The sequence below is a fragment of the Rattus norvegicus genome, chromosome 1, assembly GCF_036323735.1.
Source record: "Rattus norvegicus strain BN/NHsdMcwi chromosome 1, GRCr8, whole genome shotgun sequence".
NCBI lineage: Eukaryota > Metazoa > Chordata > Mammalia > Rodentia > Muridae > Rattus > Rattus norvegicus.
The window spans coordinates 203,654,418-203,681,921 of record NC_086019.1 but is presented as its reverse complement, the minus strand read 5'-3'; the positions used below and the strand labels follow the sequence as shown (position 1 = coordinate 203,681,921).

The window sequence follows — 27,504 nt, the reverse complement described above, 5'->3', positions numbered from 1 at the left end:
CAGCCACAACCACAGAGAGCAGAGGCTCCAGTAAGGAGAGCTGAGGGCTGACCTTACCGGGAGAGGGAGGAGGGGAAGAGGAGACATGCATGGGACCTCTAACAATAAGGGGTCTGTACTCCTGAGAGGAAGACCATCCACACACGGTCTGGCTGGCCTCTGTGAGCTGCCCTGAGCAATCCTCACTTAGCCAGAGGCAGGGACACAGTACCTATGATCCACTCCACATCCTTGGTCTGTCGCCAGCTGGGGTTGTAGGAAGGGAGACAGAAACAGCATCATATATCTGTTTCCAAAGGCAACAAGCCACTCCACAGTGCCACATAAGCATGCACTTCGAACATCATGGGGCTCTTCTGTGAGCTGAGGCAGAGGAAGGTGTTGTGAGGGGTATTTGGGGAATCAGTCACAATGCTTAGAACTTTCAGGAAACAAAGTGCAGACAGAAAAACCCATGCCATGTATGTACATGTGCTCTCAAACAGGAAGCAGGACCAGAAGAGGCAAGTGTCAATCATGGCAAGCCCTGTTCAGGGAAGCAGGAAGGAACTGTGGCCACAAAAAGGCTCCTGAACCCTGAACGTGCTCCTTTACGTGGTGTCAGTCAGATGTCGTGGGTAGACCTTGGTCAAAACTTGGCATGGGGGAAGACAGCCAGTAGCCCATGAGCAGATCAGTGCTACCCTAAGAATGTCAAAGCCATTCAACAATGAAAAGGTACTCTGCACTCTGAAGTATATACTTAATTAAAATTGCAAAAGCTATAAACACAATGTTATGTATATTTGTCTGTCTGTTGGTTGATGGTTTTTCACACGGCATTCCTCTGTCACTGAAACTGAAGTCTGCCCAGGTCATCTCAGATAGGCAGAAGAACACCCAGAAGCTAGGCTCAGAGGAGCAACACCCACAGAGCCACAGAGAGGTCCTAAATCACTCCAGCACTTTGCCCACTGAGTGTCTTGAAGATCATGGAGATAGAACTAATTAAAGATGGGAAAAAACTAGCAAGGAACAAGAGCATCATAGAGCAAACAAGGAGCACAAGGAGACTCTACCAAGCCTCAAACACATGCCTTATCTCCTAGTGAGTTTCCCAGCACAGGAGACATTGCCTCCTCATCCTGTCCTCACAGAAGGCAGCAATAGGGCACTACAAAGACAAGCCAGAGTGGGGCCGGGACATGAACAGAAGAGCCCAGCATCAACCTAGAGGCTCAGCATCATGTGCCGCAAAGGAAATGCCAATCCAAAGCCACGGAGTATCCTGGTATAATGGAGCACACTGTAATCCTAGCACTGGGAAGCAGAGGCAGGAGGGTCGCTGCAAGTGTGACAGCAGCCTGGTCTACAAACCGACTTCTAGCCTACATAGGTAGAGCCAGTCCTTAAAGTAAGTAAGTAAGTAAGTAACTAACTAACTAACTAACCAACCAGACTGTCAAGACAGATGATACCATAGTTAGGACACTAGGACAGTGTCCGAGAAAAGGATAGCAAACAGAAACCCTCCACACTGCTGGAGGCAGCAGCCTGGCTGCTCCTTGAAATCTGGACCACCATTTAACCAACAACTCACTTCTTCAAATAGTCTCCAGATAAGTAAAAATGCATTCCACATGGAACCTTATGTTGACAGCAGACAAAAGGCAGAGACACGGCTGAATGCCCACAATCAAAGAGCACAGGAAATGGGGCATGTGCACACAGAGGAAAAGCTCAGCAGGTTTGATCCCCAGGTCTCACAGACTCTCTAAGCCGAGGTAGAAGAAGCTAAGTCATGGAAGGTAGGCCCTGCCCAGGCCTCTGAAGGTCTGTGGAGGGTGAGGGTTATCAGCAGGGGATAAAGCAAGGGGCAGTGTAGCCCCCAGAACTTCTTAGTGCAAGAGGCCACTGCATGGCCTTCAAGGTAGCCACTGTCCAGGGCAGTGACTCTGGGGCCACCAGTTCCAGCACATGGGCCACTAACACAGCCAGGATTTCCACCTGCAGCACCCTTTCATTCTCATTGTGAAGGCTCTGGACTCCCTGTCAGCACTGCAAGCACCCTTAAGTATTAGAAGTAGGACTTACTTCTTGAAACAAATGTCAAACCCATTAACCAAGTCCGCAGGCTAATCACAGGCAAAGCCCAACTATGCTCCCAGCTCCTGCCACCTGGTCCAAGAGCACCCACCCAGGTAAGTTTTGCAAAGGAGCTTCATGGTGCTTAGCTTTCCTAACCTGGGCCTTCCCTGTGCTTACAGTCAGGGGACACTGGCACAAGGCCACTCAACAATCCTCTCCAAGCCGCTTGTCATGGGGCTACAACCCACATAGTCCCCATCTTTCCAGTACTTCTACATCTCACACCAGGACATGGATGTCATGAGGTTTCAGAACAAGAAAATCAGACCCTTACAAGAGAACAAGAGAAAGTCATACTTCAGGACAAGCCAGCAGCGATGGCTTGAACCGAGCAAGGACAAGGGAAGCCTGGGCTCCAGACTCAGTTCTTTTTATTTCGTTAACACCTGAGCACTTGTCACTCCTCTACTACCTCTACAGAAGCTAACTGAGGAACTAGCTGAAGGGTGCATTCCCCAGCCTGGGACATATATTATAGTACTGGCCTCTCCTGTCACTTACACACATAAGCTTTGCACTGTAACAGCAGCACTGAGAGACACCTGCCTAGGAACATAAAGTGGGAGGGTACCAGGTCTTCCACAATCCTGGGGTGCCAGGGACTTTCAGGGTGACATATGTGTGTCCATGTCTCATGACCACTCTGCTGCCTAGGCATGGACTGGGCACAGCTGGGTGCTAACAAGGTACACCTTTAGGCCTGAGACCCCCTCACTGTCTCCTGCCTGTGTAGATAAAGACACACTTTTCAACTTCCATGGAAACCAGCTGAGCCCTCCACACCCTGCACCTTCCCCTGACGCATGAACCTTAGTACCTCACTATCCACAGAAGTCATTCCCAACACGTTCTCCCCATCTGAACATCACCTTTCTTCATATTCTCATATGAACACAAAACCACCAGAAAGAAGGGGAAGGAGAGAAGCCGTGGCAGTACAATATGGCGGGTGACGTTAAGATTCCAGTTGTACCTTTACAGGTTGTTATGAATGTTTTTAAGGGATGGATGTGTATTGGGCTTTGTATGTTTAGGTGGGCAATTATATATTATCAATTGGGTCAAAGGTTATCGTGTTCTGTGTTCTTTTATGTGATGGTTTGAGTGTAGGAAAGTGTGAAGTGGCTAGAGAGTCTGGGCCGCCACAGAATTGGGATGTGCACTTCTGGCATGGAAACCTGACTTGGGAACTAGATAGGTAGAGAGGTTGCTGCCAGACTCAGAGAGAGGCCTTCAGCAGTGTGATATATAGGATGGAGCAAAGCAGGTGAGACGCTTTGCTGACTGAGAATTAAGATATCTAGCAGATATCTTGAGGCACCGTGGTGCCGGATCTAGTGGGGATAAAAGACAACCATACTTTTTTAATTTTTATATTTTTATAACAACAGATGGAGAACCAACACAATGGGCAAGAATCCACTAGTAGTCCTAAGAGTTGAGAGAAAGTTTTAATTTCTAAGTAAGAGGAGGCCAAGAGCCATGTTAAGTCATGTGATATCTTAAGCGTGGGGGAATTTAAACAAAGAGACAGGGAAGCAGCCTGGACTGGCAGACTGTAGGTCCCAGGCTGTGTGATAAGTAATGGCAGATCAGAGAGTTAAAGACTAAAAGCTGCTTTTTAAAGAAAGTTGTTTAGAAAGTCTTTCAGGATACTCATATTCCTTCTAACGTGGGCTCCACAGGAATTTTGGGTTGAAATCCTAGTTAGACAAGCTACTTCTTAATGACAGGTATTATCCAAAGGTGATTAAGTTTTTAGAAACAAGAGAGTAAAGAGATTACCTGAATCACGTGGGGATTTTCACCCACAGTTCAGAACTTAGGGGAAAATTAGTCACTAACTCCAAGTAGAGAGTTGTGTTAAATGTCTGTAACACCAGGCAGAGTGAATACAGACATATATTATAGAAGTTATTAAGGTTAAATAAAAATCTGTGGCTCCAGGTAGAGAGCCTAACAGATGGATATATTTTAGGTTAAAGTCCTGGTTTGATACGTTGCTTATTGGTATTAGAACTGATAGAAGGTGTTTAGTTTGTTTTATGAATTACCCCGCTAAAGGCCATATGGCTCGTTGATGCCGGCTAGCGAGGGTTTGTGGTTACTTTTGATATTTACCACAACAGGAAGCTCAGATTCTCTTAACGTGGACTCCACGGGAATGTTGGGTTTATTTCCTGATATCACAGAGTACAAAAGCCTATCAGGCTCATTGTTTAGCTTACTTCCTTTTTTAAAAATTGTTTAATTCTCATAATGGGTGTGACTTTGAGTTTTGTAGTTATATTATTACCGTGGGAGAGAGTGCAAGATATAAGCTTTTCTGGTTACAGACTAAGGAACACAGTATTTTGGGAGAAAGATTTTGTCTTTGTGTTTTTCAAAAGTGTGATTAGGCTCTGGAAACCTCACAGAGTCATACTGATCAGATTTGATAGAGGTAGACCACCTGAAAAAATTGATTCAGGAGAATCAAACAAGATATCTCAATTCTAATCTTTTGTCTTGAAAGTTGTATTTTGCAGTGTGCCTACTTAGATTCCTGGTCTCAAGGACTTTCAGCTGGGTTCAGTCAGGACACATCGGCTACAGCATTTGCTTCATTTTTTTCTACCCCGTACCCCCAAGGATACCTTAACACCCATGTACAGCTTGAAGAAGTTATGGAAGAGTCATCACCCCAATTCATTGGACTTTTGGGGGGCTGAAAGTGGTTATTCTAAAGCTGTTTTTATGAGGAATTTAAAATTGGTTGTAATTTAACAGGGAGGAATTAGCTAGATTGAGTTGCACAGTCATAATCTCATTTGGTAACTAAGCTAAAATCATATCTTTGTTTTGGAATAGAATTTATTTGTCAAAAAAAGTTTAAAAGTACAAGATTTAGAGCCAGTCCTTCTATTGATGTCATTACAAACTTCTGAGCTGATTACACATTTGAGTAAAGGGCCAAATAGCAAACTCATGGCTCTGACTTTGTGAGAGAACTTTCAAGATAGTATTAAGATATAAAGACAACAGTCCAGATTGTCTTATATTGATGGTTTTCAAAGATGTCAGAAATCCACAAAATTTGAGATTTAAAGTTATTTATCTTTTGTTGAGACATATCTGCTCCTAACAGTTTCCCTTTGGTGGATTTAATGAAGAATTTGAACATCTCTACCTCTAGGTGAGGCAATACTTTGTGGCTAGGCAGCCACTAGACAAAACTGCCTATTTCATCTGCACACTAATACTGTCCAGAAAAGGACAAATTATGCAGAATAGTTGACGGATAAACTCTGCCAAGACAGGGTGATCAGCCCTTCAAATCTGCATTTCAACAGTCTGTCAGTTGATTTTGGGCCAGAAGGCTGAAGACTTGCGCTCACATGTTATTAACAGGGGACTGTGCTAGCGGAGATTTGTCTCTACAATCTCTCAGTTCTGGAAGCTGTGTTAGGCTCCCTATGTGTATAGATATTTGGTCATTCTCAGATTTCTGGTGGGGTTGAAGACTGATTATTGTCTCATAGCCCATCAGGCTGTTTAACTCTGAAAATACATATTTTATTGGATAGTTATCAGATAGAAAACAAGCTAGCCAAGATATAATATAGATTTTAAGCCTTTCTTGAGCTGGAATGGGTAACTAAATGTTCTGTTTAACTGATAAAGTGTTGGACTGGGTGTTAGATATATTTTATGCTTTTAATTACAAAATGATAATAGTTGTACTCAGCTTATATTTGAGAGAAAAGGGTTTTTTTAAATTAGACAAAAAGGGTGAAATGTGAGATGATGTCATTACGTAGGTGAAGGCAGATACAAGACAGAAGGAGGCCTATCATTGGACAAAAAGGAAGGATGGGTGGGAGAAAAGTTTGAAGGAAGAGGAGGAGACTGGAACGGAAAGGAGGAAGAGACAGGAGGGACAGGGAGAGAAGCTGTGGCAGGACAATATGGCGGGTGACGCTAAGATTCCACGCTGTACCTTTACAGGTTGTTACGAATGTTTTTAAGGGATGGATGTGTATTGGGCTTTGTATGTTTAGGTGGGCAATTATATCTTATCAATTGAGTCAAAAGAAGGAGGAGGAGGAGGAGGGGGAGGAGGGGGAGGAAGAGGAGGAGGAAGAGGAGGAAGAGGAGGAGAAGGAGGAGGAGGAGGAGGAGGAGGAGGAGGAGGAGGAGGAGGAGGAGGAGGGAAAGGAAGGCAACAGCTGAATCTGCTGCCATGACATCCCCATTGGCCCACGCCAACCCAACATTCTTTGGTCTGGCTCACAACAAGAAGTCAACTGTGGACAATCTGGATGGACACTCACCTCAGCTGCTGTGCTAGTGCAATACCTGTCTCATCTGGAAATGGATCAGAACCAGGGTGCCAGAGAGCCAGTTTGCAGCCTGTACAGAACCTGACATGCCTCTCCAAAGTGGCCCTGCTCAGGGTCTTGCTCAAGGCTACATGGCCATGGCCATGAGAGCATGTGCTGGCGCCTCTGGAAGTGCTTCAGGACTGCAAGCCCCTCCAACTTAGTTTTTGCGTCACACTCATGTTTAAATCATTAATCTGAATTTCTCCTGCTTTCACCATGGGTCCACAAGAACTACAAAACAGCGCCAAGAGGGTGCTTTAGACAAGGGTAATCTGTCTACTGTTTATCAGAAGCACTCACAGCTGTGGAGGATTAGATGGCACTCTAACTACATGACTGAAAATACTCCATGGGGAGAAGATAATCTCAAGAACAAGGTCAGCACCATGAGGCACAAGAGTGCCCACCAGGCTCCCCTGGCCAGCCCTCCCTGGGTCCTCTTGAACTGCATGCTCACTGCCCTGACCTCACACGCACCCAACTCTTCCTGCATTCATTCATACTCTTGAAGCCTCCACACTCAGTGTCATGCCTGCTGACTCTCACACACACTCACTCTCTCTCACACATGCTCACTGTCTCTCACACACACTCATTCTCTCACATACACTCACTTTTTTGTTGTTGTTGTTGGTGGTGGTGGTGGTGGTTTGTTTGTTTGTTTTTTGGGGTTGTTTTGGTTTGTTTTTGTTTTGTTTTATTTTGTTTTTGGAGACAGGGTTTCTCCATATAGACCTGGCTGTCCTAGAACTCACTCTGTAGACCAGGCTGGCCTCTGCCTCCTGAGTGCTGGGATTAAAGGTGTGTGCCATCACTGCCCAGCCTACATGCTCACTCCTACAGGCTCTACATTTATTTATGCCCATCCTCACCTGTACCTATACTCAAACACTCACCTGTGCTCACTCTCAGGTTCCACACTCACCCGTGCTCACACTCTTATTGGCTCCATACCCACCTGTGCCCACACTCACTCTCTCAGGCTCCACACCCACCCATGTCCACACTCACACTGTCTCACCTACCCAGACATTTGTTCTCTCATACACTACCACACACTTGTCTCTCGCAGACCACCACACTCACTCCCACGGCCCTGCCCTAAGGGTGACCAGGACTGTAGTGGTGCCCATTCCTCAGCTCTTCATGGCTCTGCCCACATGCAACCCATCCCCATGTGCTGTGCTTTCACCATCAAGAGGCTGGGACCGTGCTGGCAACACTGCTCAGCCCCAAGCTGCTGCATTTCCTCCTCCAAAGTATCTCCTTGTTGCCCTTCCCTCTTAGGCTTTGCCCCTGCCACAGCCAGGGCAGTCTGCAGTACCTCTCACCCCTCAGTAAAAGACCTCCAGACCTTCAGAGCCACCTAGCAGAACTCCTGACCCTCTACCCATACCATACAGAGTAGACCCTTCCTTCTCTGGTGTCGGGGCTTCTACATTTTGTCCTCAGAGTCTTCCAAGCCCAACACTGCTACCATGCATGGCCACAGGCCGCCTCCTCCCAGCATGCCCTTCCTGGGTCACTAAGGCTCCCCAACCAACAGTAAATCCTAAGCTCCTATTTTCCATCCTTTCAAGCAAGCTACACGATAGTCCCACCCTGCCTTCCCTCAGAGACTGTCACCTCCTAGCCCTACGAGTTTCTTCCTAGCCCGACCTGAAATGTAAAACTCCGTATGACAGTGATGTCAACCATCATCAGGTTCTGAGACACAGAAAGCCAAACAGCTAGACCAAGAAATGGCTGTAACTGAAACAACAGAAAATAAAATGGAGCAACCTCTCCTTGACAACCATAACAGTCAAGACAGGGATGAAAACACCAAGACAAATGCATGAGGCAGAAAACTGCAGAGCAAATACCAGATCAAGAATTCTTGAAGGGGAGGGAAAACCAACCAGGCCAGAGAGAAGACGGTGACCCTGGAGTAGGAAGATGGCGTAGCCAGCCCTGAGCAATTCAGCACAAAGCCTCCCAAGATGTGGAAAACACCAGTGTGACTGTGGCTAGCCACAGAAGGGCACAACGAGTGGGCTGGTGCAAGCACTACTGAGAGCAAGCAAACTGGGGAGAAAGTTAGAGGAAGGCTGGCTGGCTGGCTTCAAGCAGTCACCCCTTACAGCAGGGAAGGGCATTCACAAACATGGCCTCACATGGAAATGCAGTTCAGAGCTCCACTCCTGGATGTGAGAAGAACTGCAGAGGTCACCCCCTTAAATTATTAAGGGATCATCTCCAATTCAGCCATCCCTCTGCTACTTCTGTGGTCTTCCCCATAATCCCAGAACAGAATCTAAACCTTTAATCTGGGGACAGTAGACACTGTCAGGTAACCTGCTGCTTGATGGTTTTGGCCTGTGATGTTGGACTGTGGCTGTTGGCAGGTTTCTGAGAGGTCAGGTTTGTAGGTGATTTGTGATTTTCTATAATGTTTTTTTAAGGGGGGCGCGTAGGGGAAAGACCTCCATGAAATGACGTCATTTTGATGAGGACCATGTAAGAACTGAAATTGCAAGCCTGTCACACATCACTGAGAACATGCTGAGATGCCAAGGCAGCCTGATGACACTGTCCCCAGAAGACCCAGGAAGTGAAGATGAAAAGTTGGCAGGAGTAGCCAGGCACCTCTCACTGGTGAGGTTAGGCAACAGACAAGGAATTCCAGGGCAGTGGGTGAGTCTTTATTTCCAGAATGCCATATATATCAGATTCTTTCTTTACTCTAATAAAATCCAAAGGAATTTGAGAGGTAAACAATAAACTTGAAAACTCAAAAGAATAAGAAGGGAAAAAAGCCAAAAGCTACTGTGTGCTGAAAGCACACAAGGCAACCGCAGAGGCCCACGCTGACCCTGCAGTATGGTCAGTGGTGCCATCTCGGGTTCCATGTCCAGTACTACAATCACAATGTAACTCAATTCTTCAAATAGAGGGACATGTCTTTCCAGATATAAGAAGTAAAAAAAAAAAAAAAGGACTGCAGAGATGGCTGGCTCAGTGGTTAAGAGCACTGGCTGCCTTTCCAGAGTACCCATGCTCCATTCCCAGTAACCACATGACAGCTAAGAATCGTGATTCCAATCTCCCAGGAGATCTGACATCCAATTCTGTCTTCGACAGGCACTGCACACATGTGGTACACAGATGCCAGGAAAAACACTCATACACATAAAAATAAATTAAATATAAGGAAAATTTAATTTAAAAAAAAGAGAAAGGCACCTGAGAAAATGTCCACAATTTTAACATGCAACACCCCAAAGACCAAAGCAAAGCACACCCACTCCACAAAGAATGTTCTGGCTTCTGCACAACATAGAAATGAAGTGGAAACGTACGGTTCTGTGGAAAGTTTGCTGAGGCAAACACGTGAAGGGATGTTTAGCTGAAGTGGACACAGGTGAAAGGCTAAAGGAGACTTGTGAAGGAACGTTTATACAGGAGCGAGGATGTTCTGCTAAAGCATGTGAAAGGACACGTGATGAAGGATTCTTTGTGAACACGCATGTATTGGTCCACCTTACATTGCATAGTTGAGCTACATTTGTCAGGATACCATAGAAATGCACCAAAAAAACTTCTGGTGGTGTGCGGCAGTTTTTTGCAGCTTCTGTGGACTCAGGCTAATTGGCAGAGTAATGTCAGCTGGGACAGACACAGGTGGAGGACACGTGACATTTAGAGGGAGCATAAATAGAACTTATGGACAATGATGGAGGTTGAGCTAGGCTTGCTTATAGAGCTAGCTGTGCCATGCTTGTTGGTCTCATGTCTTTGCTGCTCTTCAATTCACTGAGAGAGGCACAGCTGAGAACGTTTCCCGGTGTGTTCCTGTTGGCCCTGGTCCCTCTTGCTGATTTGTGCTGAGGCTGAGGCCAGGCTGTCTCTGCTAGGTAGTGCCTCCTCTGCTGATTTGTTATCCCAACCCTACCAAACTGAACTGCTGCTATATCTGTGAAGTCTTTGTGAGTGGATTATGCTGCTACTGCTAACCTGTAATCTAAATTGCCAATTTCAGAACAACACAGACACGAATTGCTCCAATTTCTAAATAGGCCCACTTTCCCTCATATCTGTTTCTTTTCCACTACCTCTGGTGGGTAGTGGGGTAAAAGGGAGATGAAAGTGTTTAAAACCATCATTAAAAATAGACTTTAAAAAAAAACGAAGTTACACAGCAGTGCACATCCCAGTGAGAAAACTCAAGCAAGGGGAAAAAAAGGTGTCAAACTGAAAGAGAAAGGAGAAATTATCTTTTCTCAAGGACAACATGATTTTGGATATACAAATTTCAAAAATCATATATAAACAGAGAAAACTCTTAGAACTAATACATTTAGCAAAACAGCAAGATAAAGAATCATCACACACACACACACACACAAACAGTTGTATTTCTTATACCCACAATAAACAATCCAAAAACCAAATTAAAAAAAAATCTCACTTAGGATAACATTGTGAGGAACAAACAGGAATTAAACAAGGAAGCAAAATACTGTACACTTCACAATACAAAATGTGAGACAAAGAACCCAGATGATACGGCCAGAGCTGCAAAGATGCCGGTGACAGCTGCAGAGGCTGGGGGACCCGTGGAGAAGCTGGCACGGTCCACAGAGATCCACCGCCAATGCAGAGGGCAGCAGAACACCTATAAGGTTTTCACGGAAACGGAAAACTCCGTTCTCACAGCCACGCAGAACTCTCGAGGAACCCCATATATTCAACATAATAAATTATGTCAGGCATGGTACACATAATCTACTCTAAGGAGTCTCGGGCAGGAGAAAGGAGATAAAGAATGAGGAGGAAGAAGGGGGGAGGAAGATGAAAAGAGAAAGAAGGAAAGAAAAAAGAAGAATGGGGGAAGAAAGGAAAAGAAGAAGAGGGAGATGGGAGGACGAGGACGGAGGAAGGAGAGGGAGGAAGAGATGAAAGAAAAGGGAGAAGGAAAGAGATTGGAGGAGGGGGGGAGGAGCTGCTACAACAGTAGCAGCAAAAGGATGGAGACTCCCACTGCATAGTGTCAACCACCTTTAGACCTGCAGAAAAGCAGATCAGCATGGACTAGCACAAAGGAAGACCACAGACTGATGGGAAAGACCAGAGAGCCTAGACAGAAGCCCTGACTGGCAGTCCTGTGAGGTGTGACGTGGATACCTGAGCCACCCAGTGGGCAAACAGGCTAAATTCTACTCCATGACCATTTAGTACAGAAAAGCAGGTAGGGAGATACGAAGAGCAGCAATGCCATCCAAGCAGCCTGCCCTGTGCTGTGCATGCCCAGGTCAATGAGCTGTTTTACAGAACAAGAGTAGGTTCCAGGCCAGCAATAACAAGAAGTCCCATAAATTCAACCCAATTAAGGTCAAGAGAATTCTGGGTCTAAGAAAGACACAATAGTGTGTCTATAATCCTGGCACTCGGGGGAATGAGGCAAAAGGACTGAGTCCAGGGCCAGCTACTGCAATATAACAAGACCCTATGAGAAGACAGGGAGATAAAAGGGTAATCTTGGGCTAGAATGGCAAACCTACCATAACCTTACAACACATAGCACACGTGGGACAGGCTGGAAATAAACACAGGAATGAGAAATTCCCAGTCAGAGACCTGAGTACAGCCTTAAATCCTGCATAAAGGGGTTGGGGTGTCAGACCACCCTTAATCCCAACACTCAGAGAGGAGACAGAAACAGAAAGATCTCTGGAGTTCAGGGATAGCCTCATCTACATAGCAAGTTCCAAGGCAGCCAGGAATGTGACCCTGTCTCAGAAAAGCAAAAATACAATAAAATAAAATCCTGTATAAAGGGTCAGCAAGTTAATTCTCTAGGTAAAGACACTTAACCACACAAGGTGGGTGACCTGAGTTCAATGCCTAAAATCCATGTAAAGGTGGACAGAGAATCACTTCCACAATGTTGTATTCTAACCCTCACACCTACATCATAGTGTGTGCATATCTCTGTCTCTCTGTCTCTGTCTCTCTTTGTCTGTATCTAATTCTTATCAAATTAAAAAACTCTGCATATAAAGATAGTCTTACAACCCTACTAATATTGGATCCATGTTCTTAGAGATGTGTGGGAAAACATGACCTCTTGAAGGTCACAGCAGAAATGACAATTTGACATCCTATTATTTGCCTTAATTTTCTCACCTCAAATATAAGGGCTGAAATAGCAGAGGACAAGAACGTATGGCTACAAAATATGTCCCTCAGCTGTGGGGTGGTGCAGGCATCCTGAAGCCCTGCTGGCTCCTCCTTCATACACTTCTACCTCTTCTACCCTCCAGAACATAAATGACGGTTTTTGACAGCACCCATCAACATGGAAGCTTCTACCTTAAAGAAGCTAACATGATCCCAGTACTCAGGAATTGGAGGGGAGAGAGCTACAAGTTAGAGGCCAGTCTGCATCACACAGCCAGAGAAAGGGCAGGATAGAAAGAGAGAGAGATTGGGAAAAATATACCACACCTTCAGACAAGTCTGCAGCAAGGCCCAGGCAGCAGAGCCCCTCCCCACCCCAGCCCTCAGATCCCCTCCAGAGCATTCCAAGGAGGAAAGGAGGAAACAGCACGGTTTGGAACAGCTGTCCTTCCAGCAGCGGTTACTTCTTCTTTCTCTTTCTTTCTATCTAATAAGTACCATGCAGTGCTTTCATTGTTTTAACTCTTCAAGAACTGAAGAAGAAAACCACCAAAGCATTCAGAATGCTGTAGCCAACACTGAATGACCACTAGTGGCTGAAGCAGCAATAAAGATGAGCAATAGAGAGGGGAAATACGTGCAACTTCTACAAAGGCTGGTGGGCCAATTCCTGGCTATATAAACAGCTGCTAGATAAGCCAGAAGAAGATCATTAGCTAGCGTGTGCGCACACGCACACACACACACACACACACACACACACACACACACACGAGAGAGAGAGAGAGAGAGAGAGAGAGAGAGAGAGAGAGAGAGAGAGACTAAGAGACTAAGAGACTAAGGGACTAAGAGGCTGTGAAACTACAAAGCTTCAAACAAACCCATATGCACCACATGCATGAGACGCTTGCCCACAAGTACAGGTGTACACAGCAACTCAAAAGCCACTTGGGTCAGGCGGCTGCTACACAGATACATGGCACTGTAGAGTGCATCCAGAGTCAGGAGTCTCTCCCACTGCAAATCAGCACAGGCTTCATATTCGCAGTGGCCAGATCTGTACTGGAAATGTGCTACTGTGGCTGGATATTTTATGCTATTTTTATTGTTTAAACAATATAGGGGACTGGAGAGATGGCTCAGATGACTGCTCTCCCAGAGGTCCTGAGTTCAAATCCCAGCAACTACATGGTGACTCGCAACCATTTGTAATGAGATCTGATGCCTTCTTCTGGTGTGTAGGAAGACAGCTATAGTGTATTTCTATATAATAAATAAATAAATCTTTAAAAAAAACAATATGGGGCCAGTGGCCATGTTATTAGACAGGAGAGCTCTGATTACAGACAGAGGAAACTGAGTTCCTATGATAGGATAAATACAACATTTACATATAAACAGGATAAGCACAGCACATACAAATGAGGACAACTCAAACCAACCACATTTACAGCTATCACACATGACCATACACCCAGCAGCACTCACAGCTTCACATGCCACACTCACTGGAAAATTCAGAACACACGCAGTTTCCTAGTGGGGAAACAAAGCTGACCACACCATCAACGGCAATCAAGCAATCATCTTCAGTTTGCTCCAACCACAGCTCTACACAGAAGGAGCTCAAGGTCCTCCTTGCTCAAGGTCCTGTTCCTGTCCTCAGAGGAGGGAGCAAACCAAGTAAGTATCAACAGGCCAGCAGAAGCCTCCAGTGCTGTGGAGTTAGCACAGAATGGAAGACAAGCACACTGGAGTCATAGCCAAGACCAGCGAGCCTGAACAACCCTGGGAACGGCCGTGGCAGTAGAGCACAGATAGTATCTGTACAAGTCACTGGAGTCTGGGTGCAGACGAGTATAAGGAGGGGAATCCACACCAGTTACGGGTGTTGGTCACTTTCCCATTACTGTGACCAATATCTGACAAGCAGCCGAAAGGGGGTTGTTTGCTTTGGCTTTTCGAGGTTGCGCAGCGTTCAGCTCGCAGCTGCTTGCCTCCGTGTTCTTGGGCATCATGGCAGCAGGAACGTGAAGTTCACTTCAAACGCAGGACAGAGAGAAGGAGATAGAAAGGGGCCAGGAACAGGATACCCGGCAAAGACCTACCCCAGTGAACTACTTCCTCCAGCTAGAGCCTATCACCCCAAGGTTTCAGAACCTCCCCTGAACAGCATCATCAGTTAGAAATAGGCTTTGCACCTAAACCTGTGAGACATTTCATATTTAAAACAAAACCGGGCATTCCATACACTGTGGGCTTTACCTCTGGTAACCTTCCAGGTTCTTAGAAAGGAAATGGGAAAGATCCTCGCAGGCCCTGAGAAGGATATGGAAGCAATGAGGTGAACTGCACCCCAGAGCCAAAGCCTACCCCAGAGGTCGGGATTTGAATAAGTACCTAGTCCACATGCAAGGGCTCCTCCCTCACAGAGCCTTCCATCTCACCTGGGAAGAGCAAGACAAGATGAGGATGTGGAGGAAAGTCAGGGCAGAGCCATGGAGAGTAGGGCGCGTGCAGCTGGGGGGGCGGGGTTGACCAGACTACAGATTCTCCCACCTGATTGCTGCACCACAACTGCAAGCTGTGACAGAGAGAGGTGCTACAGCAACAGCCTCTCTGGAGACTCAGAGACACCGAAGGCATCTGAAGAAAGAGACACAGACAGAGGAAGAGATGGGAACCCTCTGCTGTGGCCCCAACAAACATCAGAACCAGCCAGCTCCAGAGGCCGAGCCACCTCAGCTCCTTCCACCTCACATATCATGTCTGCATTCCAGCAAAACTCAGAGTTTCCAAAAGACAAGAAAAGCCCAAAGACATAAAACACGCATCAGAAGCAACCTCAGCTATGACGCACATCTGAAACAATGGAGACACGCACACACTAAGGACTCTGAGAGTGGATGTTGAGAGAACAGACAAAATGATGTAGCCAGAAGTCAGGCACTGAAGCAGAAGAAATGAAGGCTTCTGCCAGGCTCACTGGAGACTCGGCCACAGAGAGTTCCAGTAAGCACAGAGAAATGTCAACAGGAATGTCCCAGACTGAACCACAGAGAGATAAAGATCTTAAAAAGAACAGGGCTGAGGCTGGGGAAGTAGCTTAGTTGGTAGAGCACTTCCCATGCAAGCATGAGGACCTGAGTTCAAGATCTAGAACCCATGCCACAGCTCAGTGTGGCCAGCTTGTAAATCCTAGTGCTGAGACATTGAGACAGCAGAGCCTTACGGCTCACAAGCCAGTCTAGCCTAACCCAGGAGCCCCAGACAGTGAAAGACCCTCTAGTGAAAACATAAATATAAGGGGTTGGAAAGATGGCTCTGCAGTAAAGAGCACTGACTGCTCTTCCAGAGGACCAGGTTCGGTGGCAGTTTAAAACTGCAACTCCAGTTCTTGAGGATCTGACACCCTCTTCCCACCTCCCTGGATGCCAGGGACACATATGGTGCACAGACACACATGCAGACAAAATGCAGACTAATGTGCAAAAAAATAATTTTAGGTAAAATAAAAGCTACCTGTCTTTTAGTGAATAACATGTCAGACTGAACTCTGGTGAAGAAAGAAAGAAAGAAAGAAAGAAAGAAAGAAAGAAAGAAAGAAAGAAAGAAAGAAAGAAAGAAAGAAAGAAAGAAAGAAAGAAAGAAGGGAGGGAGGGCGGGCGGGCGGGCGGGCTAGCTGGCTTTCTGGAAATAGAGAGTGATTTCGAAAGCTGTGAGTCTCTAACATATAGCAAGAGAACCAGAAGAGGGAATAGCAGAAGTATGAAGCAGTAATGACGAGAGTTTCCTGAAATCAATGACAAGCATGACAAAGCACAGATGGGACTACCTGAGCGACACCATGCAGAGTAAATATGAAGACATCCAAACTTGATTGTGTCTCATTCAAACTTCAGGACACTATTAACAGGAAAAATTCTTAAATGAGGCAAGGGGAAAAAAAGACCTTAACTATAGAGAACAGTGACAAGAATTACAGTCAATATCTCAGCAAAACAGTGCAAATAAGAGTAAGCTACATAGTGGTGAAATATTTTTACATAAAATAAAAAATCATCTAGAATTATGTGTACAAAAAACTGCACTTCAAAAGTAAAAGAGTGAAAACCCCTCCTCAGAAAAGACCCACCCAGTAAGCAAAGATTACTATACTATCCTATAGGAGGGAATCTTAAAAGCCGAGTGTCCCATGCCCAGAGGTAGCCAAAACAAAACAAACACAATGGTTTTTTGGTTGGTTTTGTTTTTGATGCCCTCTTCTGGCCTCTGTGAGCACACTGTATGTAAGTAGTGCACAGACAGGCGGACAGCCAAAACATCCACATACATAAAGTATATTTTTAGAAATAATAAGAAAGCCAACAAGCATCTGTGATAGGGCTGTGAGACCCCAAGATGCAGGCACTTCCTGGGCAGACGGGTGTTAGGAGCTGCTCAGCCACTTATGATGGTTTCACTCCAGGTAACGCTCACCTACAACCTGACAGGACCTGTGAACAGGCACTCCCACAAGGGGCTCTAAGATGTAAGCCAGCACCAGCTGGGTGTTTTTTAAGTTGGCCTTATCAGACGGCCATTTCTGAGTCTGCAGGTGAGACCCAGGAAGCATGCACCTCGGTAGCACCTGCCAAGAATCCCACAGCCAGGAGAAAGGGTATCTGCAACAAACCCTCTTTGGGAACCTGAGCACAGACCCCACCCTGGTGAGAACAAGCCCTGCCTACAAGCTGACTGCCTCTAGAGACTCTGGCATAGGACCCATCAGTTGGGTGAAGCCAGACTCCCACCCATGGAAAGAAACACAAGACAGTAAATCAGTGTTTGTCACATAGCACAAAGAAAACTGTCAGATGCATGCCAGTGTGTGCAGCAGAACACAAGGAAGATTTCAAGTATCTGTCCCAACCAGGTTTGTTTTGACATAATCTCTATGGTCAGGATTTAATTTAAAAATGTTACCCAGTGTTGCCCTGCACAGCTATTAAAGGGCAACTGCTATCAGTCCACCCATCTGCCGTCTCTCTGGCTTGCCAAATACTTGCTATCCATGTTTTCAAACAAACAACTCTTGACATTTCCTTAACTTATGGTCCTTTTGTCTTTTCACTCTGTAAAATCTGGCTTTGTCTCCCTTTCCACACTCCTTCGGGTACTATGCTGTTCTATATCCTAGCTTTTAGTCTATTTATTACATTGTGTTTTATAGCAACAACTTGGAATGCTGTACAATAGATGGTATTAAATATTGTGTGCCATATGTTTGTATATTAAAGCCAGCCCCCTCCTCAGCAAAACACTAAGGTCAGCTTGAGGCCCAGAGGTCTGTAACTTGCAGAACAGAATGAGGTCAAGTAACGAGGCCAAAGGAATAATACCAGAGCCAGAGATCAGGGTGCTGGCTGAGGCAAGGGGCAGCATACAGGAAGACCCAGACATCCAGCATGGAAACTAAAGCAAATGATAATTATAATATAAGAAAATTCAGGGAAGACAGCAGTTTATAAAAGCATCATACAAAATCAGCAACCATAATACATACAAAAAAATTAAATTAAAAAATGCAGAAAATATCTTGGGGGAAAAACTTTTTGTAGAGTAACACAAATTTGTAAGTATGAAAATCTGCATGACAAAAAAAATTTGAATCCTTTAAAAGAATATTCCAGCAAGAGGGAGGAAAAACAGCAGCAGTCAGCAGAACAATGTCTGCTGTCCTTCAAGACTGAATCCCATCAAGGCTCAGCTCTTCCAAGTCAGGGCAGAACACTCAGGACATCTACTGATGACCTGGCCAGTGCAGATGATGTTCTTGTGTCAGCTGGGACAGGATACAGGATCTCACACCCTGCTGCCTGGCAGGAATCACTGTGCATGTGCAGAGATAAACTATGGTTCAAAAATCCACACAACTTTTTTTTTTTGATGTAATAGGAGCTAAGTTTCTTTCTTTTTTTTTTTTTTTATTAACTTGAGTATTTCTTATATACATTTCGAGTGTTATTCCCTTTCCCGGTTTCCAGGCAAACATCCCCCTCCCCCTCCCCTTCTTTATGGGTGTTCCCCTCCCCATCCTCCCCCCTTGCCACCCTCCCCCCAACAATCTAGTTCACTGGGGGTTCAGTCTTAGCAGGACCCAGGGCTTCCCCTTCCACTGGTGCTCTTACTAGGATATTCATTGCTACCTATGAGGTCAGAGTCCAGGGTCAGTCCATGTATAGTCTTTAGGTAGTGGCTTAGTCCCTGGAAGCTCTGGTTGCTTGGCATTGTTGTTCAAAAGGGGTCTTGAGCCCCTTCAAGCTCTTCCAGTTCTTTCTCTGATTCCTTCAACGGGGGTCCTATTCTCAATTCAGTGGTTTGCTGCTGGCATACGCCTCTGTGTTTGCTGTATTCTGGCTGTGTCTCTCAGGAGAGATCTACATCCAGCTCCTGTCGGCCTGCACTTCTTTGTTTCATCCATCTTGTCTAATTGGATGGCTGTATATGCATGGGCCACATGTGGGGCAGGCTCTGAATGGGTGTTCCTTCTGTGTCTGTTTTAATCTTTGCCTCTCTATTCCCTGCCAAGGGTATTCTTGTTCCCCTTTTAAAGAAGGAGTGAAGCATTCACATTTTGATCATCCGTCTTGAGTTTCATTTGTTCTAGGCATCTAGGGTAATTCAAGCATTTGGGCTAATAGCCACTTATCAATGAGTGCATACCATGTGTGTTTTTCTGTGATTGGGTTACCTCACTCAGGATGATATTTTCCAGTTCCGACCATTTGCCTACGAATTTCATAAAGTCGTTGTTTTTGATAGCTGAGTAATATTCTATTGTGTAGATGTACCACATTTTCTGTATCCATTCCTCTGTTGAAGGGCATCTGGGTTCTTTCCAGCTTCTGGCTATTATAAATAAGGCTGCGATGAACATAGTGGAGCACGTGTCTTTTTTATATGTTGGGGCATCTTTTGGGTATATGCCCAAGAGAGGTATAGCTGGATTCTCAGGCAGTTCAATGTCCAATTTTCTGAGGAACCTCCAGACTGATTTCCAGAATGGTTGTACCAGTCTGCAATCCCACCAACAATGGAGGAGTGTTCCTCTTTCTCCGCATCCTCGCCAGCATCTGCTGTCACCTGAGTTTTTGATCTTAGCCATTCTCACTGGTATGAGGTGAAATCTCAGGGTTGTTTTGATTTGCATTTCCCTTATGACTAAAGATGTTGAACATTTCTTTAGGCCACACAACTTTTAAGAAGTGGACACTTCACTCCCATAGCTTTGTAAGGCAGGCCAGCATCTACAGAGTTGAAAATGTCTATGCTATGTATCCTAGAAGATCTTCCTAATAACTAAACAGCTAAAGTGCCTATCAGGTATTACAAAAGATCTCAGAGTGACCTCTTATAGCAGAAAGGTGTCATCCAGTCTCCAAGAGTCAGCCCTGGTTCACTCAGTTGGGGCAATACAAAGCCAATGCTCACTCACCCTGGTGGTTAGGTATTCTTGCTAAAAATGCCTAGCTGGAAATAACCACCAGACAACTTCCAGAGTGCCCAGAAAAACAACAGTGCACCCTATCCAACATGTCCAAGACTTAAGATCAGAGTCAGGAAGATAATGAGGGCTGGGGATGCAGGTGGAGTGCCTGCCTGCTGAGCATGCATAAAGCCCTGGGTTCCAGTCCATCACCATATAGAATCAAGCATAGTGACCCATGCCTACAATCCCAGCACTTAGGAGGTGTAGACAGAAGGATCAGGAACTAGGTCACCCTCACCTATACAGCAAGTTCAACTCCAGCCTGAGCTACATGAGATCCTATTGGAGGGAGGAAGGGAGGGAGGGCGGGCGAGCAGGAGGGAGGGAGGGAATAAGGCTAATGATTGGAGAAAGTGACCTCTACACTCACCACATGACCCTGAGTGCTCTCTGGGAGGAAGAACACACACAGTGGTCGAGGACACAGACAACTGGAAAGCACTATGTAACACGTAACTGTATAATGACGTGCTTATGACTACTTGATTAGAACCACAGCAGGCCGTGTTCTGGTATCTCACTATAGGCTGCAAGGTTGTCTGCAGCTTACTTACAAACAGATACCCCTCAGCACCCTGAGAGGTGGTGTGTGCAATTGATAGGAAACAGTCTCCCACCTTGCTCCTTGGAAGGCATCACTGGGCAGCAGCTACACTCCTCAGTAGAGCCTCAGCTCTTTCTGTGTAACCTCTCTATTCACTCACTACTCTCTAGGCTCTGGGATACTTGCTACCCTCAGGGGTAAACAGGCTTCAAGCAAACACCTAAGCTCCATATACTGCCTGCTGAAAGAAAGAATCCTCACTGAGGATGTGAGCATGCCCATTGACCCACAGAGCCCTGCTCCTGCAGGACCACACTCATCATCCAACATCCCTGGAGGCAGACAAGGCCTTGTTTATGCACAAGAGTAGGGGCAGAGAAATGCCATGAGAACTTCCTAGCCAACAAGCTTAGAACTACATCAAAGCTCTCCCCGAAGGTACTAGGAAAAGTGCTGGCCATCAGAGCTGGGTCTCCTCTGAAATAAAGGTGACAGTGCTGCCTTCTGTGCCTAGTATCAGACCACGAGAATGAATGGACCCCTTCGTGTGACACAGAGCACCATTCAACAATCACACATCCTGGGCAGCTACCTTGTGAGCTCACAACTTTTAAGACCTGTTCCCTTCTTGAAAAACTAAATAACAAAAACGGGCACACACGCACACACTCTAACATCTAGGACAATCTGAGTCTTCTTAGCACCTATGAGGTGGTGCTGTTATCTACATCTGCCAGCTCATACCAGTACCTGAGCCCTGTTCTGTGACTCCCCACTGTGTTAGCTACAGGTATCCACCTTTACAGGGCCCCATCTTTAGAGGGACCTGCAAAACACCTGAGTCAGGCTACACTGGCTACTCCCAACACTGTGGCCCAACACAGTGAGTATGGAGAAAGCAAGCCATCTCTCACCCTTACTGTCAAGAGCAGAGGCAGGGTTCACACCTGACTGACCAAGTGTGTCGTTTCATCAATCCAATACTTCTGAGGAAGCAGCCTGGAACAGTGTGACTTTATCCAGATTTGCAGAAATATGAGGTAGGTGGGACTCTAAGAGGCCTGAGAAAGATTCCCTAGTTTCACCTCTGTGCAGCCCCAGAAAGCAAAGTCTTTAACGGAGAGAGGACTCTCAGAAAGGGGGACTGGGTGCATGGGTCCAGCTGAGGGAAATCCAACACAAAATCCAAAACAGATGAGCCAACACCACCCCCGCCCAGGGGCCTCATTTTTTCCTGGAATTCTCAGGACTGGGGTCCATAATCTCACACTGGGACCCCACCATCTACACTTCCATGATGCCTTCACCGCCAGGGCCACCACACTCAAAAAGGAACCAAGAGCCACTTCTGTGGTTACTCAACATATGCAGTGTCTGTCTTCTGTCAGATAAGTCTCTTCTACCGCTACAGAGGAATACCACCTCTCACACAACACAGGAAAGGGGTAACTGGTGTCCAAGGTCTGGAACCCAAGCTTAGGGCAGACCTGAGCACAAACTACAGAAGCCTTGCACCCCTGTGACACCCAGCACACTGGGTGATCATATACAGCCAGCTGTGGTGAAACCACATCCCACAGGCCAATTAACAACTGAGGACAACCAACTTCAACATAGATTCATCTTTCCTCAAACACTTCCTCAGAACTTTTACACATAAGCCATAAACTAGTGTGGTGGACTCCCAAACCCTGTAGATGGCACACAATGAAGCTCCCCAAGGACCAGAACAGGGCCCCCATGGCAATACAGGGACCCAGGGTGGAGCTGCTGGATTCTTCAGGAAATCCTGTCCCATGACACCCTTATCCCTGCGGAAAACCATTTCCTCTCATGAGGAACGCAATCTTGTCTACGCAGTCACGAAAACACTGAAGTTAAAAATAGTTTTATAAAAGGAAGTGCTGATTGGGCCTCCCTACTCTAGTGACAAGTATAAGCTGTGTCCCCACGGATGGGGGCAGAAGCTCCTGCTGGCTGGGAGGAGCCAGGACAAAGAGCCACCAGAGACAGTGCCTGAACCAAGATGCCTCCTGGATTCAGCTTCTCCCTACAATGGTTCTTTGCATAGAAGCCTGACAGCAGGACTGGAAGGAAGGCTCTAGCAGATACCTTCTGCTGAAGGACAACTAGAGACCTCTCCTCTTGCATTAAACCAGATATTAAAGCAGCCCAGTGTCTGTGAAGTATGCTGAGCTTCTCCAGAGGACACCAAAGCTGAGAGCCTTAATCCACTGGGAAGGAATGCTCGGCAAAGTTTAAACCAAGTGAAGACCATAAGCTAGAAAGAAAGGAAGGAAGGAAGGAAGGAAGGAAGGAAGGAAGGAAGGAAGGAAGGAAGGGAGGGAGGGAGGGAGGGAGGGAGGGAGGGAGGAAGGAAGGGAGGGAGGGAGGAAGGAAGGGAGGAGGGAGGAAGGGAGGGAGGAAGGGAGGAAGGACGGAAGGGAGGGAGGAAGGGAGGGAGGAAGGAAGGAAGGGGAAGGGAAGGAGGGAGGGGGGAGGGAGGGAGAGAGAGAGTTGCCCTGGACCAGAATTTTACATAATTATTTCCCATTAGAAAAGGTCAAATCCTATAAAATAAAGTCAAACTCTGAAACAGCAGCATATAAAATTAAGTAATCCAGGGTTGCAAAATGGCTCAGCAATTAAAAGTGCTTCCTGCTCTCCCAGAGAACCCAAGTCCCACCACCAGCACCCATATCTGGCAGGTCACAACTGCTTTTAACTCTAGCTCTAGGGTATCTGGCACCCTCTTCTGGCCTGTGCAGACACCATACACAAATTCACGTGTGTACATATGCATGCACACACGCACACACGCACATCAAATTTTAAAGAAATTAATGAAGTAACCCATCTTTCAAGCATAGTCCAGACCTGTGTAGCTAGAGTCGAAGCACCAGATACAAAAGAGGGCAAGATAATAGACTGGAATACAAGGCTGGTGTCCTAGTTTGCTTTCTGGTGCTGTAATAAACACCAGGACTAAAAACAAACTGGGGGTTGGGAGACAGCCCAACCTGGGAAAGAAAGGGTCTACTTCATCTTACCGCTTGCAGCCTATCACTAAGGGAGTCAGGGTAAGAACTCAAGGCAGGAGCCTGGAAGCAGGAATGAGCAGAGGCCATGGAGGAATACTACTTACTGGGTTGTTCTCTGTAACTTGCCCCACCTGCTTTCTTATATACCCCAGGCCCACCTGCCCAGGGGTGGTACCACCCATAGTGAGCTGGCCCTTCTCTCATCAATCATTAATCAAAAAACTGCCCCCCAGACTTTGTTACAGGCCAAACCAATGGAGGCAAGTTGATAAGCAAGCAAGCAAACAACAAACATAAACACAGCCAGTAGAGCAGGTTTACACAACACTGAGACTTCAGTGCTCCTTTGATTTGAGCATACCCCGACTCACAAGTCCAATAGCCCTGCAAACATGAGCGTCCCACACAGGCCACCTCTGTCTCAAGCTCCTGCCAGCTCTGCACAGTGCAGCAGGCGCAGGAGGTGGCGGCTCTGTCCTTTTATTTTATAAATATGTCCCTCGCCAAAAAAACAAACTGAAAGCAAATCCTAGAAAACAAGCCATGGCACACGATGTGGTAAGCAATATGCTCACTGGCCTCTTGCTGTAAACAGGACAGGGAGAGGGGCACCTATATGGGGCAGGGGCCAGTAAGGTCGTGACAGTCTACAAGCAAAAGATGGTACAAAATCAGACAGAAAACCAAGTTGCCAGCTCATCATTTACAAATCCACATCTGAAAACCAGAACTAGGGAAGTGTAAGGGGCAACCAGGAGGAGAGGTGACCAGGAGGAGGGTGGCCAGGAGGAGGGTGGCCAGGAGGAGGGTGGCCAGCCACATCTCCACAGTGTGCCTTCTCTGCCACACTAGAAGTATAAACACTTCTAGCTCCTACATAAACTAGACAGCTTTCTAACATGAACTGCACTGACTGACATTTTGGGAAAGTCACGAAAAGAAAACAAAAGAAGAAAGTCACAACTGTGGTAATGATGATACCATTGTCCTGGGGCTCTCGTAAAGTTCTGTGATGCCCACCAGGAAACCAGCCAGCAGAAACACACAGGCCTGCTTAGTCCTCCCAAGTCCATGGCAGCCTCCAACCCAAAGGGGCCATACCCACACAATATGCCTTGGGTGACAGCCCTGCCAGCAACCCTTGGAGCCCTGCTTGCCTGGTGGGATGAACCCCACTCCAGCTGAAGAGGACACCTGCTTTGTTGTGCTAGTGACAGGCCGGCTGTGGTCAGACACAGAGACGGGGAAGAAGGCGAGAAATCCCCACTCTTTTAAAGGAGGACTGGCTTCTGTGCATACCTGCCGAGGTGAGGTTGGTCTCTACTCTAAAATGTGTCAGGAAAATCTCAGCAGTCACTCCAAGCTTTGCAGGTAGTCCTGCTCCTCTGTGACTCAGGCAGTGTGACTGCCTCAGTCAGTAGGCATCTCAGCCAGGGGTCACACTGAACACCTCAGCCTGCAGGCACTTCCACTTCAGAAGCTGGGAAACCATGTAGATAGAGAATTAGCAAAAGTGAAGTTTGTTCCTAAGGATAAAAACCAACTGTGGGGCTGAATATGTCTTAATCAAAATGCTTGGTCCAGAAGTGTATCTGATTCTATACTGGGGGGAAGGGGGGGCTGTGTGTACCTGCGTACACATAAGGAGCTTTCTTGGGATAGGATCCAAATCTAAACACAGAATTTAGCTATGTTTCTAGTTCACCTCATATACATGATCTGAAGCAACAAGAGTTGCTGGCAGGGCTGTCACCCAAGGCATACAGTCTAATAAAAATCTGTGACAGAGTCTTCCTATATAATCCTAGCAGGCCTGGAACTAGATATGTAGGCCTGCTTGGCCTTGAACTCACAGTGATCTGACTGCTTTCACCTCCAGAATGCTGGGATTAAAGATAAGCTCCATTACACCCTGCTGTAGTGTAAATATTTAGAGTCCCTGTGTTTTGTCTGTGGTCTATCACATGATCCCACTGGGTGTGAAATTTTCCATTGATGACATCATTTGGCATTCACATAATGGATGTTGAATGTTGGGGTTTTTAATGTTGGTGTGTGCTCACCATGTCCACTGCATAAGAGAAACCCACAAAGACAGAGCAGTACAAAAGTAACCAGAGGTGGTAAATTGACCTTGACAGATTATAGGCACATCTGGGTAAGGACCGTGAACATGGGGCCACCCTGCTGCCCTCCCAACACAAAGATCAGAGACTGTACAGGTGCACGGCACAGGTGTGAAGGCATCTGTGCCCAACCGCACCACCCACTCCTACACACCTAAGACAGAAACACCTGACCACAGGCTCAATTCACTTTACTTTTAACGTAATCAAAGAGCCATCAAGTTGGCTCAGTTGGTGAAGGCACATCAAACCTGATGGCCTGAGTTTGATTCCCAGATTCCCCAGTGGAAGGAGAGATCTGGCACCTGAAAGCTGCATTCAAATCTCCACCATGCCATGGAGTACACACCCTTAAACACATGCACACCACCATGCCATGGAGTACACACCTTAAATACATACACACCACCATGCCATGGAGTACACACCCTTAAATATATACACACCACCATGCTATGGAGTACACACCCTTAAACACATACACATACGATGAATAAACATGCAGGGTTTGATTGATTGATCGATTGATTGATCAATCGATCAATTGATTGATTGATTGATCAATCGATCAATTGATTGATCTTCAAAACAGAGTCTCACTGTGTAGCTCTGGCTGTCCTGGAACTCCCTGCTCTGTGGACCAGGCTGATCTCCAACCCACAGAGATCTGCTTGCTCTGCCTCCCAGTGTGCCTCTACACCTGGCAAATAAACGTGTTGGGTTGGGTTGGGTATAGTAGAGTAACTTTAAAATTGAAAATAGATTCTTTTCTCAAACATCCTGATTATAGCTTCCCCTTTCCTCTTCTCCCGGTTCCTCCCCATCTCATCTCCCTTCTGACCCACTCCATTTCTGTCTCTCATTAGAAAAGAACAAGCTTCTAAGAGATAATAACCAAACAAAATAAAAGATGAAGCAAATTTTCATATTAAAGTTGGGTATGGCATCCCAACAGGAGGAAGAGGACCAAGAGCAGACGCAAGAGTCAGAGCCCCACTCATCTCACAGTCAGAAGTCCCACAAACACCTTAAGCTAATAGCTATGACACATACACAGAGGATGGTGTGGACCCACACAGCCCTGTGCTTGCTGCTTCCTACTGGGAGCTCATCTGCACCTTGCTTAGTTGACTCAGAGGGCTGAGTTCTCTTGGTGTCCTCCATCCCCTCTGACTCTTAAAATCTTTCTGCCTCCTCTTCTGTGGGGTTCCCTGAGTAATGAGGGGAGGGATTTGATGGAGACCTCCAATTTAGACTCTCTCTGCCTGGCTGTGGTCTTCGCATCTGTTCCCATCTGCTACAGAAGAAGCCTCTCTGACGATGGCTGGATAAGGCACTGATCTATGAATGTAACAGAATATCACTAGGAATCATTTTATGAAATTTTCCTGCTTAGACCAGTCATGTTCAGTTTTAGCCTAGGTCTCTGGACTAACTAGTCTCTGGTTCTTGGTTATCCAAGCAGTATTGGGGAGGGTTCCTTCTTGTAGACCAGTCTTGAGTCTTTGTCTTGAGTCCAATCAGACATTGTTGGCTACTCCCTCAGGCTCTGTACCACCATTGTCCTAGCATATGTAGCAAGCAAGACAGACTGTAGGTAAATGTTTGT

At 46.3% G+C, this 27,504-nt stretch overlaps 1 protein-coding gene across 3 annotated transcripts in view; it reads right to left on the bottom strand.

Moving 5' to 3' along the window:
- Window positions 1-27,504, bottom strand: part of Inpp5a (inositol polyphosphate-5-phosphatase A) — a 190,360-nt gene that overhangs the window by 128,114 nt on the left and 34,742 nt on the right. The window lies entirely within an intron of this gene.